At 41.2% G+C, this 9,808-nt stretch overlaps 17 non-coding genes and 13 pseudogenes across 17 annotated transcripts; all 30 read left to right on the top strand.

The window, feature by feature from the left end:
* The first annotated feature begins 88 nt into the window (after positions 1–88).
* LOC136683291 (5S ribosomal RNA) lies at positions 89–207 on the top strand. Its single transcript, XR_010798871.1, has one exon. It is a non-coding gene; the product is annotated as a 5S ribosomal RNA (ribosomal RNA).
* A 220-nt stretch (positions 208–427) lies between these two features.
* Positions 428–546, top strand: LOC136683290 (5S ribosomal RNA). The gene has a single exon (XR_010798870.1). It is a non-coding gene; the product is annotated as a 5S ribosomal RNA (ribosomal RNA).
* A 202-nt stretch (positions 547–748) lies between these two features.
* On the top strand, positions 749–867 carry LOC136683111 (5S ribosomal RNA; annotated as a pseudogene).
* Positions 868–1,089: 222 nt separating this feature from the next.
* On the top strand, positions 1,090–1,208 carry LOC136683289 (5S ribosomal RNA). The gene has a single exon (XR_010798869.1). It is a non-coding gene; the product is annotated as a 5S ribosomal RNA (ribosomal RNA).
* Positions 1,209–1,431: 223 nt separating this feature from the next.
* On the top strand, positions 1,432–1,550 carry LOC136683022 (5S ribosomal RNA; annotated as a pseudogene).
* Positions 1,551–1,752: 202 nt separating this feature from the next.
* On the top strand, positions 1,753–1,871 carry LOC136683288 (5S ribosomal RNA). Its single transcript, XR_010798868.1, has one exon. It is a non-coding gene; the product is annotated as a 5S ribosomal RNA (ribosomal RNA).
* A 220-nt stretch (positions 1,872–2,091) lies between these two features.
* Positions 2,092–2,210, top strand: LOC136682954 (5S ribosomal RNA; annotated as a pseudogene).
* A 223-nt stretch (positions 2,211–2,433) lies between these two features.
* Positions 2,434–2,552, top strand: LOC136683287 (5S ribosomal RNA). Its single transcript, XR_010798867.1, has one exon. It is a non-coding gene; the product is annotated as a 5S ribosomal RNA (ribosomal RNA).
* Positions 2,553–2,775: 223 nt separating this feature from the next.
* On the top strand, positions 2,776–2,894 carry LOC136683021 (5S ribosomal RNA; annotated as a pseudogene).
* A 202-nt stretch (positions 2,895–3,096) lies between these two features.
* LOC136683286 (5S ribosomal RNA) lies at positions 3,097–3,215 on the top strand. The gene has a single exon (XR_010798866.1). It is a non-coding gene; the product is annotated as a 5S ribosomal RNA (ribosomal RNA).
* Positions 3,216–3,435: 220 nt separating this feature from the next.
* LOC136682953 (5S ribosomal RNA) lies at positions 3,436–3,554 on the top strand (annotated as a pseudogene).
* A 223-nt stretch (positions 3,555–3,777) lies between these two features.
* LOC136683020 (5S ribosomal RNA) lies at positions 3,778–3,896 on the top strand (annotated as a pseudogene).
* Positions 3,897–4,098: 202 nt separating this feature from the next.
* LOC136683285 (5S ribosomal RNA) lies at positions 4,099–4,217 on the top strand. The gene has a single exon (XR_010798865.1). It is a non-coding gene; the product is annotated as a 5S ribosomal RNA (ribosomal RNA).
* Positions 4,218–4,437: 220 nt separating this feature from the next.
* On the top strand, positions 4,438–4,556 carry LOC136683019 (5S ribosomal RNA; annotated as a pseudogene).
* Positions 4,557–4,758: 202 nt separating this feature from the next.
* On the top strand, positions 4,759–4,877 carry LOC136683283 (5S ribosomal RNA). The gene has a single exon (XR_010798863.1). It is a non-coding gene; the product is annotated as a 5S ribosomal RNA (ribosomal RNA).
* Positions 4,878–5,099: 222 nt separating this feature from the next.
* Positions 5,100–5,218, top strand: LOC136682972 (5S ribosomal RNA; annotated as a pseudogene).
* Positions 5,219–5,420: 202 nt separating this feature from the next.
* On the top strand, positions 5,421–5,539 carry LOC136683282 (5S ribosomal RNA). The gene has a single exon (XR_010798862.1). It is a non-coding gene; the product is annotated as a 5S ribosomal RNA (ribosomal RNA).
* A 223-nt stretch (positions 5,540–5,762) lies between these two features.
* LOC136683018 (5S ribosomal RNA) lies at positions 5,763–5,881 on the top strand (annotated as a pseudogene).
* Positions 5,882–6,083: 202 nt separating this feature from the next.
* LOC136683281 (5S ribosomal RNA) lies at positions 6,084–6,202 on the top strand. Its single transcript, XR_010798861.1, has one exon. It is a non-coding gene; the product is annotated as a 5S ribosomal RNA (ribosomal RNA).
* Positions 6,203–6,422: 220 nt separating this feature from the next.
* On the top strand, positions 6,423–6,541 carry LOC136683280 (5S ribosomal RNA). The gene has a single exon (XR_010798860.1). It is a non-coding gene; the product is annotated as a 5S ribosomal RNA (ribosomal RNA).
* Positions 6,542–6,743: 202 nt separating this feature from the next.
* LOC136683078 (5S ribosomal RNA) lies at positions 6,744–6,862 on the top strand (annotated as a pseudogene).
* A 202-nt stretch (positions 6,863–7,064) lies between these two features.
* Positions 7,065–7,183, top strand: LOC136683279 (5S ribosomal RNA). Its single transcript, XR_010798859.1, has one exon. It is a non-coding gene; the product is annotated as a 5S ribosomal RNA (ribosomal RNA).
* A 202-nt stretch (positions 7,184–7,385) lies between these two features.
* LOC136683278 (5S ribosomal RNA) lies at positions 7,386–7,504 on the top strand. The gene has a single exon (XR_010798858.1). It is a non-coding gene; the product is annotated as a 5S ribosomal RNA (ribosomal RNA).
* Positions 7,505–7,724: 220 nt separating this feature from the next.
* Positions 7,725–7,843, top strand: LOC136683277 (5S ribosomal RNA). Its single transcript, XR_010798857.1, has one exon. It is a non-coding gene; the product is annotated as a 5S ribosomal RNA (ribosomal RNA).
* A 202-nt stretch (positions 7,844–8,045) lies between these two features.
* On the top strand, positions 8,046–8,164 carry LOC136683077 (5S ribosomal RNA; annotated as a pseudogene).
* Positions 8,165–8,366: 202 nt separating this feature from the next.
* On the top strand, positions 8,367–8,485 carry LOC136683275 (5S ribosomal RNA). The gene has a single exon (XR_010798856.1). It is a non-coding gene; the product is annotated as a 5S ribosomal RNA (ribosomal RNA).
* Positions 8,486–8,707: 222 nt separating this feature from the next.
* LOC136683016 (5S ribosomal RNA) lies at positions 8,708–8,826 on the top strand (annotated as a pseudogene).
* Positions 8,827–9,028: 202 nt separating this feature from the next.
* On the top strand, positions 9,029–9,147 carry LOC136683274 (5S ribosomal RNA). The gene has a single exon (XR_010798855.1). It is a non-coding gene; the product is annotated as a 5S ribosomal RNA (ribosomal RNA).
* A 220-nt stretch (positions 9,148–9,367) lies between these two features.
* Positions 9,368–9,486, top strand: LOC136683273 (5S ribosomal RNA). Its single transcript, XR_010798854.1, has one exon. It is a non-coding gene; the product is annotated as a 5S ribosomal RNA (ribosomal RNA).
* Positions 9,487–9,688: 202 nt separating this feature from the next.
* On the top strand, positions 9,689–9,807 carry LOC136683014 (5S ribosomal RNA; annotated as a pseudogene).
* Position 9,808: the final 1 nt, after the last annotated feature.

Genomic DNA, 9,808 nt, shown 5'->3' with positions numbered 1-9,808 from the left:
AGGTGGTCTACCGTTTACAGGCAGCTCTAAAACAAGTATTACTCTTAGAAGAGTATATAGAAATAGTCTTCTACAGCCCGCAGTGATCGCTTACGGCCATACCACTCCTTGAAAGCCCGATCTCGTCTGATCTCGGAAGCGAAGAAGAGTTGGGCCTAGTTAGTACTTGGATGGGAGACTGCCTGGGAATACTAGGTGCTGTAAGCTCTTTAGCTTAAGCTTCTATTATAAAGGCAGTAACCACAGTCATGTAAACACAAGAGAAGAAGAAAACTTAAGAAAAAAAAAACAACAGCAAGAAAACGAACTGGAAAGCCAATCATTTTCATTTGAGGTGTCAGGTGGTCTACCGTTTACAGGCAGCTCTAAAACAAGTATTACTCTTAGAAGAGTATTTAGAAATAGTCTTCTACAGCCCGCAGTGATTGCTTACGGCCATACCACTCCTTGAAAGCCCGATCTCGTCTGATCTCGGAAGCGAAGAAGAGTTGGGCCTAGTTAGTACTTGGATGGGAGACTGCCTGGGAATACTAGGTGCTGTAAGCTTTTTAGCTTAAGCTTCTATTATAAAGGCAGTAACCACAGTCATTTAAACACAAGAGAAGAAGAAACTTAAAAAAAAAACGAACTGGAAAGCCAATCATTTTTATTTGAGGTGTCAGGTGGTCTACCGTTTACAGGCAGCTCTAAAACAAGTATTACTCTTAGAAGATTATATAGAAATAGTCTTCTACAGCCAGCAGTGATCGCTTACGGCCATACCACTCCTTGAAAGCCCGATCTCGTCTGATCTCGGAAGCGAAGAAGAGTTGGGCCTCGTTAGTACTTGGATGGGAGACTGCCTGGGAATACTAGGTGCTGTAAGCTTTTTAGCTTAAGCTTCTATTATAAAGGCAGTAACCACAGTCATTTAAACACAAGAGAAGAAGAAAACTTAAGAAAAAAAAAACAACAACAAAAAAAAACGAACTGGAAAGCCAATCATTTTTATTTGAGGTGTCAGGTGGTCTACCGTTTACAGGCAGCTCTAAAACAAGTATTACTCTTAGAAGAGTATATAGAAATAGTCTTCTACAGCCCGCAGTGATCGCTTACGGCCATACCACTCCTTGAAAGCCCGATCTCGTCTGATCTCGGAAGCGAAGAAGAGTTGGGCCTAGTTAGTACTTGGATGGGAGACTGCCTGGGAATACTAGGTGCTGTAAGCTTTTTAGCTTAAGCTTCTATTATAAAGGCAGTAACCACAGTCATTTAAACACAAGAGAAGAAGAAAACTTAAGAAAAAAAAAACAACAACAAAAAAAAAACGAACTGGAAAGCCAATCATTTTTATTTGAGGTGTCAGGTGGTCTACCGTTTACAGGCAGCTCTAAAACAAGTATTACTCTTAGAAGAGTATATAGAAATAGTCTTCTACAGCCCGCAGTGATCGCTTACGGCCATACCACTCCTTGAAAGCCCGATCTCGTCTGATCTCGGAAGCGAAGAAGAGTTGGGCCTAGTTAGTACTTGGATGGGAGACTGCCTGGGAATACTAGGTTCTGTAAGCTTTTTAGCTTAAGCTTCTATTATAAAGGCAGTAACCACAGTCATTTAAACACAAGAGAAGAAGAAACTTAAAAAAAAAACGAACTGGAAAGCCAATCATTTTCATTTGAGGTGTCAGGTGGTCTACCGTTTACAGGCAGCTCTAAAACAAGTATTACTCTTAGAAGAGTATATAGAAATAGTCTTCTACAGCCCGCAGTGATCGCTTACGGCCATACCACTCCTTGAAAGCCCGATCTCGTCTGATCTCGGAAGCGAAGAAGAGTTGGGCCTAGTTAGTACTTGGATGGGAGACTGCCTGGGAATACTAGGTGCTGTAAGCTCTTTAGCTTAAGCTTCTATTATAAAGGCAGTAACCACAGTCATGTAAACACAAGAGAAGAAGAAAACTTAAGAAAAAAAAAACAACAGCAAAAAAACGAACTGGAAAGCCAATCATTTTCATTTGAGGTGTCAGGTGGTCTACCGTTTACAGGCAGCTCTAAAACAAGTATTACTCTTAGAAGAGTATTTAGAAATAGTCTTCTACAGCCCGCAGTGATTGCTTACGGCCATACCACTCCTTGAAAGCCCGATCTCGTCTGATCTCGGAAGCGAAGAAGAGTTGGGCCTAGTTAGTACTTGGATGGGAGACTGCCTGGGAATACTAGGTGCGGTAAGCTTTTTAGCTTAAGCTTCTATTATAAAGGCAGTAACCACAGTCATTTAAACACAAGAGAAGAAGAAAACTTAAGAAAAAAAAAACAACAACAAAAAAAAAACGAACTGGAAAGCCAATCATTTTTATTTGAGGTGTCAGGTGGTCTACCGTTTACAGGCAGCTCTAAAACAAGTATTACTCTTAGAAGAGTATATAGAAATAGTCTTCTACAGCCCGCAGTGATCGCTTACGGCCATACCACTCCTTGAAAGCCCGATCTCGTCTGATCTCGGAAGCGAAGAAGAGTTGGGCCTAGTTAGTACTTGGATGGGAGACTGCCTGGGAATACTAGGTGCTGTAAGCTTTTTAGCTTAAGCTTCTATTATAAAGGCAGTAACCACAGTCATTTAAACACAAGAGAAGAAGAAAACTTAAGAAAAAAAAAACAACAACAAAAAAAAAACGAACTGGAAAGCCAATCATTTTTATTTGAGGTGTCAGGTGGTCTACCGTTTACAGGCAGCTCTAAAACAAGTATTACTCTTAGAAGAGTATATAGAAATAGTCTTCTACAGCCCGCAGTGATCGCTTACGGCCATACCACTCCTTGAAAGCCCGATCTCGTCTGATCTCGGAAGCGAAGAAGAGTTGGGCCTAGTTAGTACTTGGATGGGAGACTGCCTGGGAATACTAGGTTCTGTAAGCTTTTTAGCTTAAGCTTCTATTATAAAGGCAGTAACCACAGTCATTTAAACACAAGAGAAGAAGAAACTTAAAAAAAAAACGAACTGGAAAGCCAATCATTTTCATTTGAGGTGTCAGGTGGTCTACCGTTTACAGGCAGCTCTAAAACAAGTATTACTCTTAGAAGAGTATATAGAAATAGTCTTCTACAGCCCGCAGTGATCGCTTACGGCCATACCACTCCTTGAAAGCCCGATCTCGTCTGATCTCGGAAGCGAAGAAGAGTTGGGCCTAGTTAGTACTTGGATGGGAGACTGCCTGGGAATACTAGGTGCTGTAAGCTCTTTAGCTTAAGCTTCTATTATAAAGGCAGTAACCACAGTCATGTAAACACAAGAGAAGAAGAAAACTTAAGAAAAAAAAAACAACAGCAAAAAAACGAACTGGAAAGCCAATCATTTTCATTTGAGGTGTCAGGTGGTCTACCGTTTACAGGCAGCTCTAAAACAAGTATTACTCTTAGAAGAGTATTTAGAAATAGTCTTCTACAGCCCGCAGTGATTGCTTACGGCCATACCACTCCTTGAAAGCCCGATCTCGTCTGATCTCGGAAGCGAAGAAGAGTTGGGCCTAGTTAGTACTTGGATGGGAGACTGCCTGGGAATACTAGGTGCGGTAAGCTTTTTAGCTTAAGCTTCTATTATAAAGGCAGTAACCACAGTCATTTAAACACAAGAGAAGAAGAAAACTTAAGAAAAAAAAAACAACAACAAAAAAAAAACGAACTGGAAAGCCAATCATTTTTATTTGAGGTGTCAGGTGGTCTACCGTTTACAGGCAGCTCTAAAACAAGTATTACTCTTAGAAGAGTATATAGAAATAGTCTTCTACAGCCCGCAGTGATCGCTTACGGCCATACCACTCCTTGAAAGCCCGATCTCGTCTGATCTCGGAAGCGAAGAAGAGTTGGGCCTAGTTAGTACTTGGATGGGAGACTGCCTGGGAATACTAGGTTCTGTAAGCTTTTTAGCTTAAGCTTCTATTATAAAGGCAGTAACCACAGTCATTTAAACACAAGAGAAGAAGAAACTTAAAAAAAAAACGAACTGGAAAGCCAATCATTTTCATTTGAGGTGTCAGGTGGTCTACCGTTTACAGGCAGCTCTAAAACAAGTATTACTCTTAGAAGAGTATATAGAAATAGTCTTCTACAGCCCGCAGTGATCGCTTACGGCCATACCACTCCTTGAAAGCCCGATCTCGTCTGATCTCGGAAGCGAAGAAGAGTTGGGCCTAGTTAGTACTTGGATGGGAGACTGCCTGGGAATACTAGGTGCTGTAAGCTCTTTAGCTTAAGCTTCTATTATAAAGGCAGTAACCACAGTCATGTAAACACAAGAGAAGAAGAAAACTTAAGAAAAAAAAAACAACAGCAAAAAAACGAACTGGAAAGCCAATCATTTTCATTTGAGGTGTCAGGTGGTCTACCGTTTACAGGCAGCTCTAAAACAAGTATTACTCTTAGAAGAGTATTTAGAAATAGTCTTCTACAGCCCGCAGTGATTGCTTACGGCCATACCACTCCTTGAAAGCCCGATCTCGTCTGATCTCGGAAGCGAAGAAGAGTTGGGCCTAGTTAGTACTTGGATGGGAGACTGCCTGGGAATACTAGGTTCTGTAAGCTTTTTAGCTTAAGCTTCTATTATAAAGGCAGTAACCACAGTCATTTAAACACAAGAGAAGAAGAAACTTAAAAAAAAAACGAACTGGAAAGCCAATCATTTTCATTTGAGGTGTCAGGTGGTCTACCGTTTACAGGCAGCTCTAAAACAAGTATTACTCTTAGAAGAGTATATAGAAATAGTCTTCTACAGCCCGCAGTGATCGCTTACGGCCATACCACTCCTTGAAAGCCCGATCTCGTCTGATCTCGGAAGCGAAGAAGAGTTGGGCCTAGTTAGTACTTGGATGGGAGACTGCCTGGGAATACTAGGTGCTGTAAGCTCTTTAGCTTAAGCTTCTATTATAAAGGCAGTAACCACAGTCATGTAAACACAAGAGAAGAAGACAACTTAAGAAAAAAAAAAAACAACAGCAAAAAAACGAACTGGAAAGCCAATCATTTTCATTTGAGGTGTCAGGTGGTCTACCGTTTACAGGCAGCTCTAAAACAAGTATTACTCTTAGAAGAGTATTTAGAAATAGTCTTCTACAGCCCGCAGTGATTGCTTACGGCCATACCACTCCTTGAAAGCCCGATCTCGTCTGATCTCGGAAGCGAAGAAGAGTTAGGCCTAGTTAGTACTTGGATGGGAGACTGCCTGGGAATACTAGGTGCTGTAAGCTTTTTAGCTTAAGCTTCTATTATAAAGGCAGTAACCACAGTCATTTAAACACAAGAGAAGAAGAAACTTAAAAAAAAAACGAACTGGAAAGCCAATCATTTTTATTTGAGGTGTCAGGTGGTCTACCGTTTACAGGCAGCTCTAAAACAAGTATTGCTCTTAGAAGAGTATATAGAAATAGTCTTCTACAGCCCGCAGTGATCGCTTACGGCCATACCACTCCTTGAAAGCCCGATCTCGTCTGATCTCGGAAGCGAAGAAGAGTTGGGCCTAGTTAGTACTTGGATGGGAGACTGCCTGGGAATACTAGGTGCTGTAAGCTTTTTAGCTTAAGCTTCTATTATAAAGGCAGTAACCACAGTCATTTAAACACAAGAGAAGAAGAAAACTTAAGAAAAAAAAAACAACAACAAAAAAAAAACGAACTGGAAAGCCAATCATTTTTATTTGAGGTGTCAGGTGGTCTACCGTTTACAGGCAGCTCTAAAACAAGTATTACTCTTAGAAGAGTATATAGAAATAGTCTTCTACAGCCCGCAGTGATCGCTTACGGCCATACCACTCCTTGAAAGCCCGATCTCGTCTGATCTCGGAAGCGAAGAAGAGTTGGGCCTAGTTAGTACTTGGATGGGAGACTGCCTGGGAATACTAGGTTCTGTAAGCTTTTTAGCTTAAGCTTCTATTATAAAGGCAGTAACCACAGTCATTTAAACACAAGAGAAGAAGAAACTTAAAAAAAAAACGAACTGGAAAGCCAATCATTTTCATTTGAGGTGTCAGGTGGTCTACCGTTTACAGGCAGCTCTAAAACAAGTATTACTCTTAGAAGAGTATATAGAAATAGTCTTCTACAGCCCGCAGTGATCGCTTACGGCCATACCACTCCTTGAAAGCCCGATCTCGTCTGATCTCGGAAGCGAAGAAGAGTTGGGCCTAGTTAGTACTTGGATGGGAGACTGCCTGGGAATACTAGGTGCTGTAAGCTCTTTAGCTTAAGCTTCTATTATAAAGGCAGTAACCACAGTCATGTAAACACAAGAGAAGAAGAAAACTTAAGAAAAAAAAAACAACAGCAAAAAAACGAACTGGAAAGCCAATCATTTTCATTTGAGGTGTCAGGTGGTCTACCGTTTACAGGCAGCTCTAAAACAAGTATTACTCTTAGAAGAGTATTTAGAAATAGTCTTCTACAGCCCGCAGTGATTGCTTACGGCCATACCACTCCTTGAAAGCCCGATCTCGTCTGATCTCGGAAGCGAAGAAGAGTTGGGCCTAGTTAGTACTTGGATGGGAGACTGCCTGGGAATACTAGGTGCTGTAAGCTTTTTAGCTTAAGCTTCTATTATAAAGGCAGTAACCACAGTCATTTAAACACAAGAGAAGAAGAAACTTAAAAAAAAAACGAACTGGAAAGCCAATCATTTTTATTTGAGGTGTCAGGTGGTCTACCGTTTACAGGCAGCTCTAAAACAAGTATTACTCTTAGAAGATTATATAGAAATAGTCTTCTACAGCCAGCAGTGGTCGCTTACGGCCATACCACTCCTTGAAAGCCCGATCTCGTCTGATCTCGGAAGCGAAGAAGAGTTGGGCCTCGTTAGTACTTGGATGGGAGACTTCCTGGGAATACTAGGTGCTGTAAGCTTTTTAGCTTAAGCTTCTATTATAAAGGCAGTAACCACAGTCATTTAAACACAAGAGAAGAAGAAACTTAAAAAAAAAACGAACTGGAAAGCCAATCATTTTTATTTGAGGTGTCAGGTGGTCTACCGTTTACAGGCAGCTCTAAAACAAGTATTGCTCTTAGAAGAGTATATAGAAATAGTCTTCTACAGCCAGCAGTGATCGCTTACGGCCATACCACTCCTTGAAAGCCCGATCTCGTCTGATCTCGGAAGCGAAGAAGAGTTGGGCCTAGTTAGTACTTGGATGGGAGACTGCCTGGGAATACTAGGTGCTGTAAGCTTTTTAGCTTAAGCTTCTATTATAAAGGCAGTAACCACAGTCATTTAAACACAAGAGAAGAAGAAACTTAAAAAAAAAACGAACTGGAAAGCCAATCATTTTCATTTGAGGTGTCAGGTGGTCTACCGTTTACAGGCAGCTCTAAAACAAGTATTACTCTTAGAAGAGTATATAGAAATAGTCTTCTACAGCCCGCAGTGATCGCTTACGGCCATACCACTCCTTGAAAGCCCGATCTCGTCTGATCTCGGAAGCGAAGAAGAGTTGGGCCTAGTTAGTACTTGGATGGGAGACTGCCTGGGAATACTAGGTGCTGTAAGCTCTTTAGCTTAAGCTTCTATTATAAAGGCAGTAACCACAGTCATGTAAACACAAGAGAAGAAGAAAACTTAAGAAAAAAAAAACAACAGCAAAAAAACGAACTGGAAAGCCAATCATTTTCATTTGAGGTGTCAGGTGGTCTACCGTTTACAGGCAGCTCTAAAACAAGTATTACTCTTAGAAGAGTATTTAGAAATAGTCTTCTACAGCCCGCAGTGATTGCTTACGGCCATACCACTCCTTGAAAGCCCGATCTCGTCTGATCTCGGAAGCGAAGAAGAGTTGGGCCTAGTTAGTACTTGGATGGGAGACTGCCTGGGAATACTAGGTGCTGTAAGCTTTTTAGCTTAAGCTTCTATTATAAAGGCAGTAACCACAGTCATTTAAACACAAGAGAAGAAGAAACTTAAAAAAAAAACGAACTGGAAAGCCAATCATTTTTATTTGAGGTGTCAGGTGGTCTACCGTTTACAGGCAGCTCTAAAACAAGTATTACTCTTAGAAGATTATATAGAAATAGTCTTCTACAGCCAGCAGTGGTCGCTTACGGCCATACCACTCCTTGAAAGCCCGATCTCGTCTGATCTCGGAAGCGAAGAAGAGTTGGGCCTCGTTAGTACTTGGATGGGAGACTTCCTGGGAATACTAGGTGCTGTAAGCTTTTTAGCTTAAGCTTCTATTATAAAGGCAGTAACCACAGTCATTTAAACACAAGAGAAGAAGAAACTTAAAAAAAAAACGAACTGGAAAGCCAATCATTTTTATTTGAGGTGTCAGGTGGTCTACCGTTTACAGGCAGCTCTAAAACAAGTATTGCTCTTAGAAGAGTATATAGAAATAGTCTTCTACAGCCAGCAGTGATCGCTTACGGCCATACCACTCCTTGAAAGCCCGATCTCGTCTGATCTCGGAAGCGAAGAAGAGTTGGGCCTAGTTAGTACTTGGATGGGAGACTGCCTGGGAATACTAGGTGCTGTAAGCTTTTTAGCTTAAGCTTCTATTATAAAGGCAGTAACCACAGTCATTTAAACACAAGAGAAGAAGAAAACTTAAGAAAAAAAAAACAACAACAAAAAAAAACGAACTGGAAAGCCAATCATTTTTATTTGAGGTGTCAGGTGGTCTACCGTTTACAGGCAGCTCTAAAACAAGTATTACTCTTAGAAGAGTATATAGAAATAGTCTTCTACAGCCCGCAGTGATCGCTTACGGCCATACCACTCCTTGAAAGCCCGATCTCGTCTGATCTCGGAAGCGAAGAAGAGTTGGGCCTAGTTAGTACTTGGATGGGAGACTGCCTGGGAATACTAGGTTCTGTAAGCTTTTTAGCTTAAGCTTCTATTATAAAGGCAGTAACCACAGTCATTTAAACACAAGAGAAGAAGAAACTTAAAAAAAAAACGAACTGGAAAGCCAATCATTTTCATTTGAGGTGTCAGGTGGTCTACCGTTTACAGGCAGCTCTAAAACAAGTATTACTCTTAGAAGAGTATATAGAAATAGTCTTCTACAGCCCGCAGTGATCGCTTACGGCCATACCACTCCTTGAAAGCCCGATCTCGTCTGATCTCGGAAGCGAAGAAGAGTTGGGCCTAGTTAGTACTTGGATGGGAGACTGCCTGGGAATACTAGGTGCTGTAAGCTCTTTAGCTTAAGCTTCTATTATAAAGGCAGTAACCACAGTCATGTAAACACAAGAGAAGAAGAAAACTTAAGAAAAAAAAAACAACAGCAAAAAAACGAACTGGAAAGCCAATCATTTTCATTTGAGGTGTCAGGTGGTCTACCGTTTACAGGCAGCTCTAAAACAAGTATTACTCTTAGAAGAGTATTTAGAAATAGTCTTCTACAGCCCGCAGTGATTGCTTACGGCCATACCACTCCTTGAAAGCCCGATCTCGTCTGATCTCGGAAGCGAAGAAGAGTTGGGCCTAGTTAGTACTTGGATGGGAGACTGCCTGGGAATACTAGGTGCTGTAAGCTTTTTAGCTTAAGCTTCTATTATAAAGGCAGTAACCACAGTCATTTAAACACAAGAGAAGAAGAAACTTAAAAAAAAAACGAACTGGAAAGCCAATCATTTTTATTTGAGGTGTCAGGTGGTCTACCGTTTACAGGCAGCTCTAAAACAAGTATTACTCTTAGAAGAGTATATAGAAATAGTCTTCTACAGCCCGCAGTGATCGCTTACGGCCATACCACTCCTTGAAAGCCCGATCTCGTCTGATCTCGGAAGCGAAGAAGAGTTGGGCCTAGTTAGTACTTGGATGGGAGACTGCCTGGGAATACTAGGTTCTGTAAGCTT

Source organism: Hoplias malabaricus, unplaced genomic scaffold, assembly GCF_029633855.1.
Source record: "Hoplias malabaricus isolate fHopMal1 unplaced genomic scaffold, fHopMal1.hap1 scaffold_69, whole genome shotgun sequence".
NCBI classification, from domain to species: Eukaryota; Metazoa; Chordata; class Actinopteri; order Characiformes; family Erythrinidae; genus Hoplias; species Hoplias malabaricus.
This window is presented reverse-complemented; position numbering and strand designations above follow the sequence as displayed.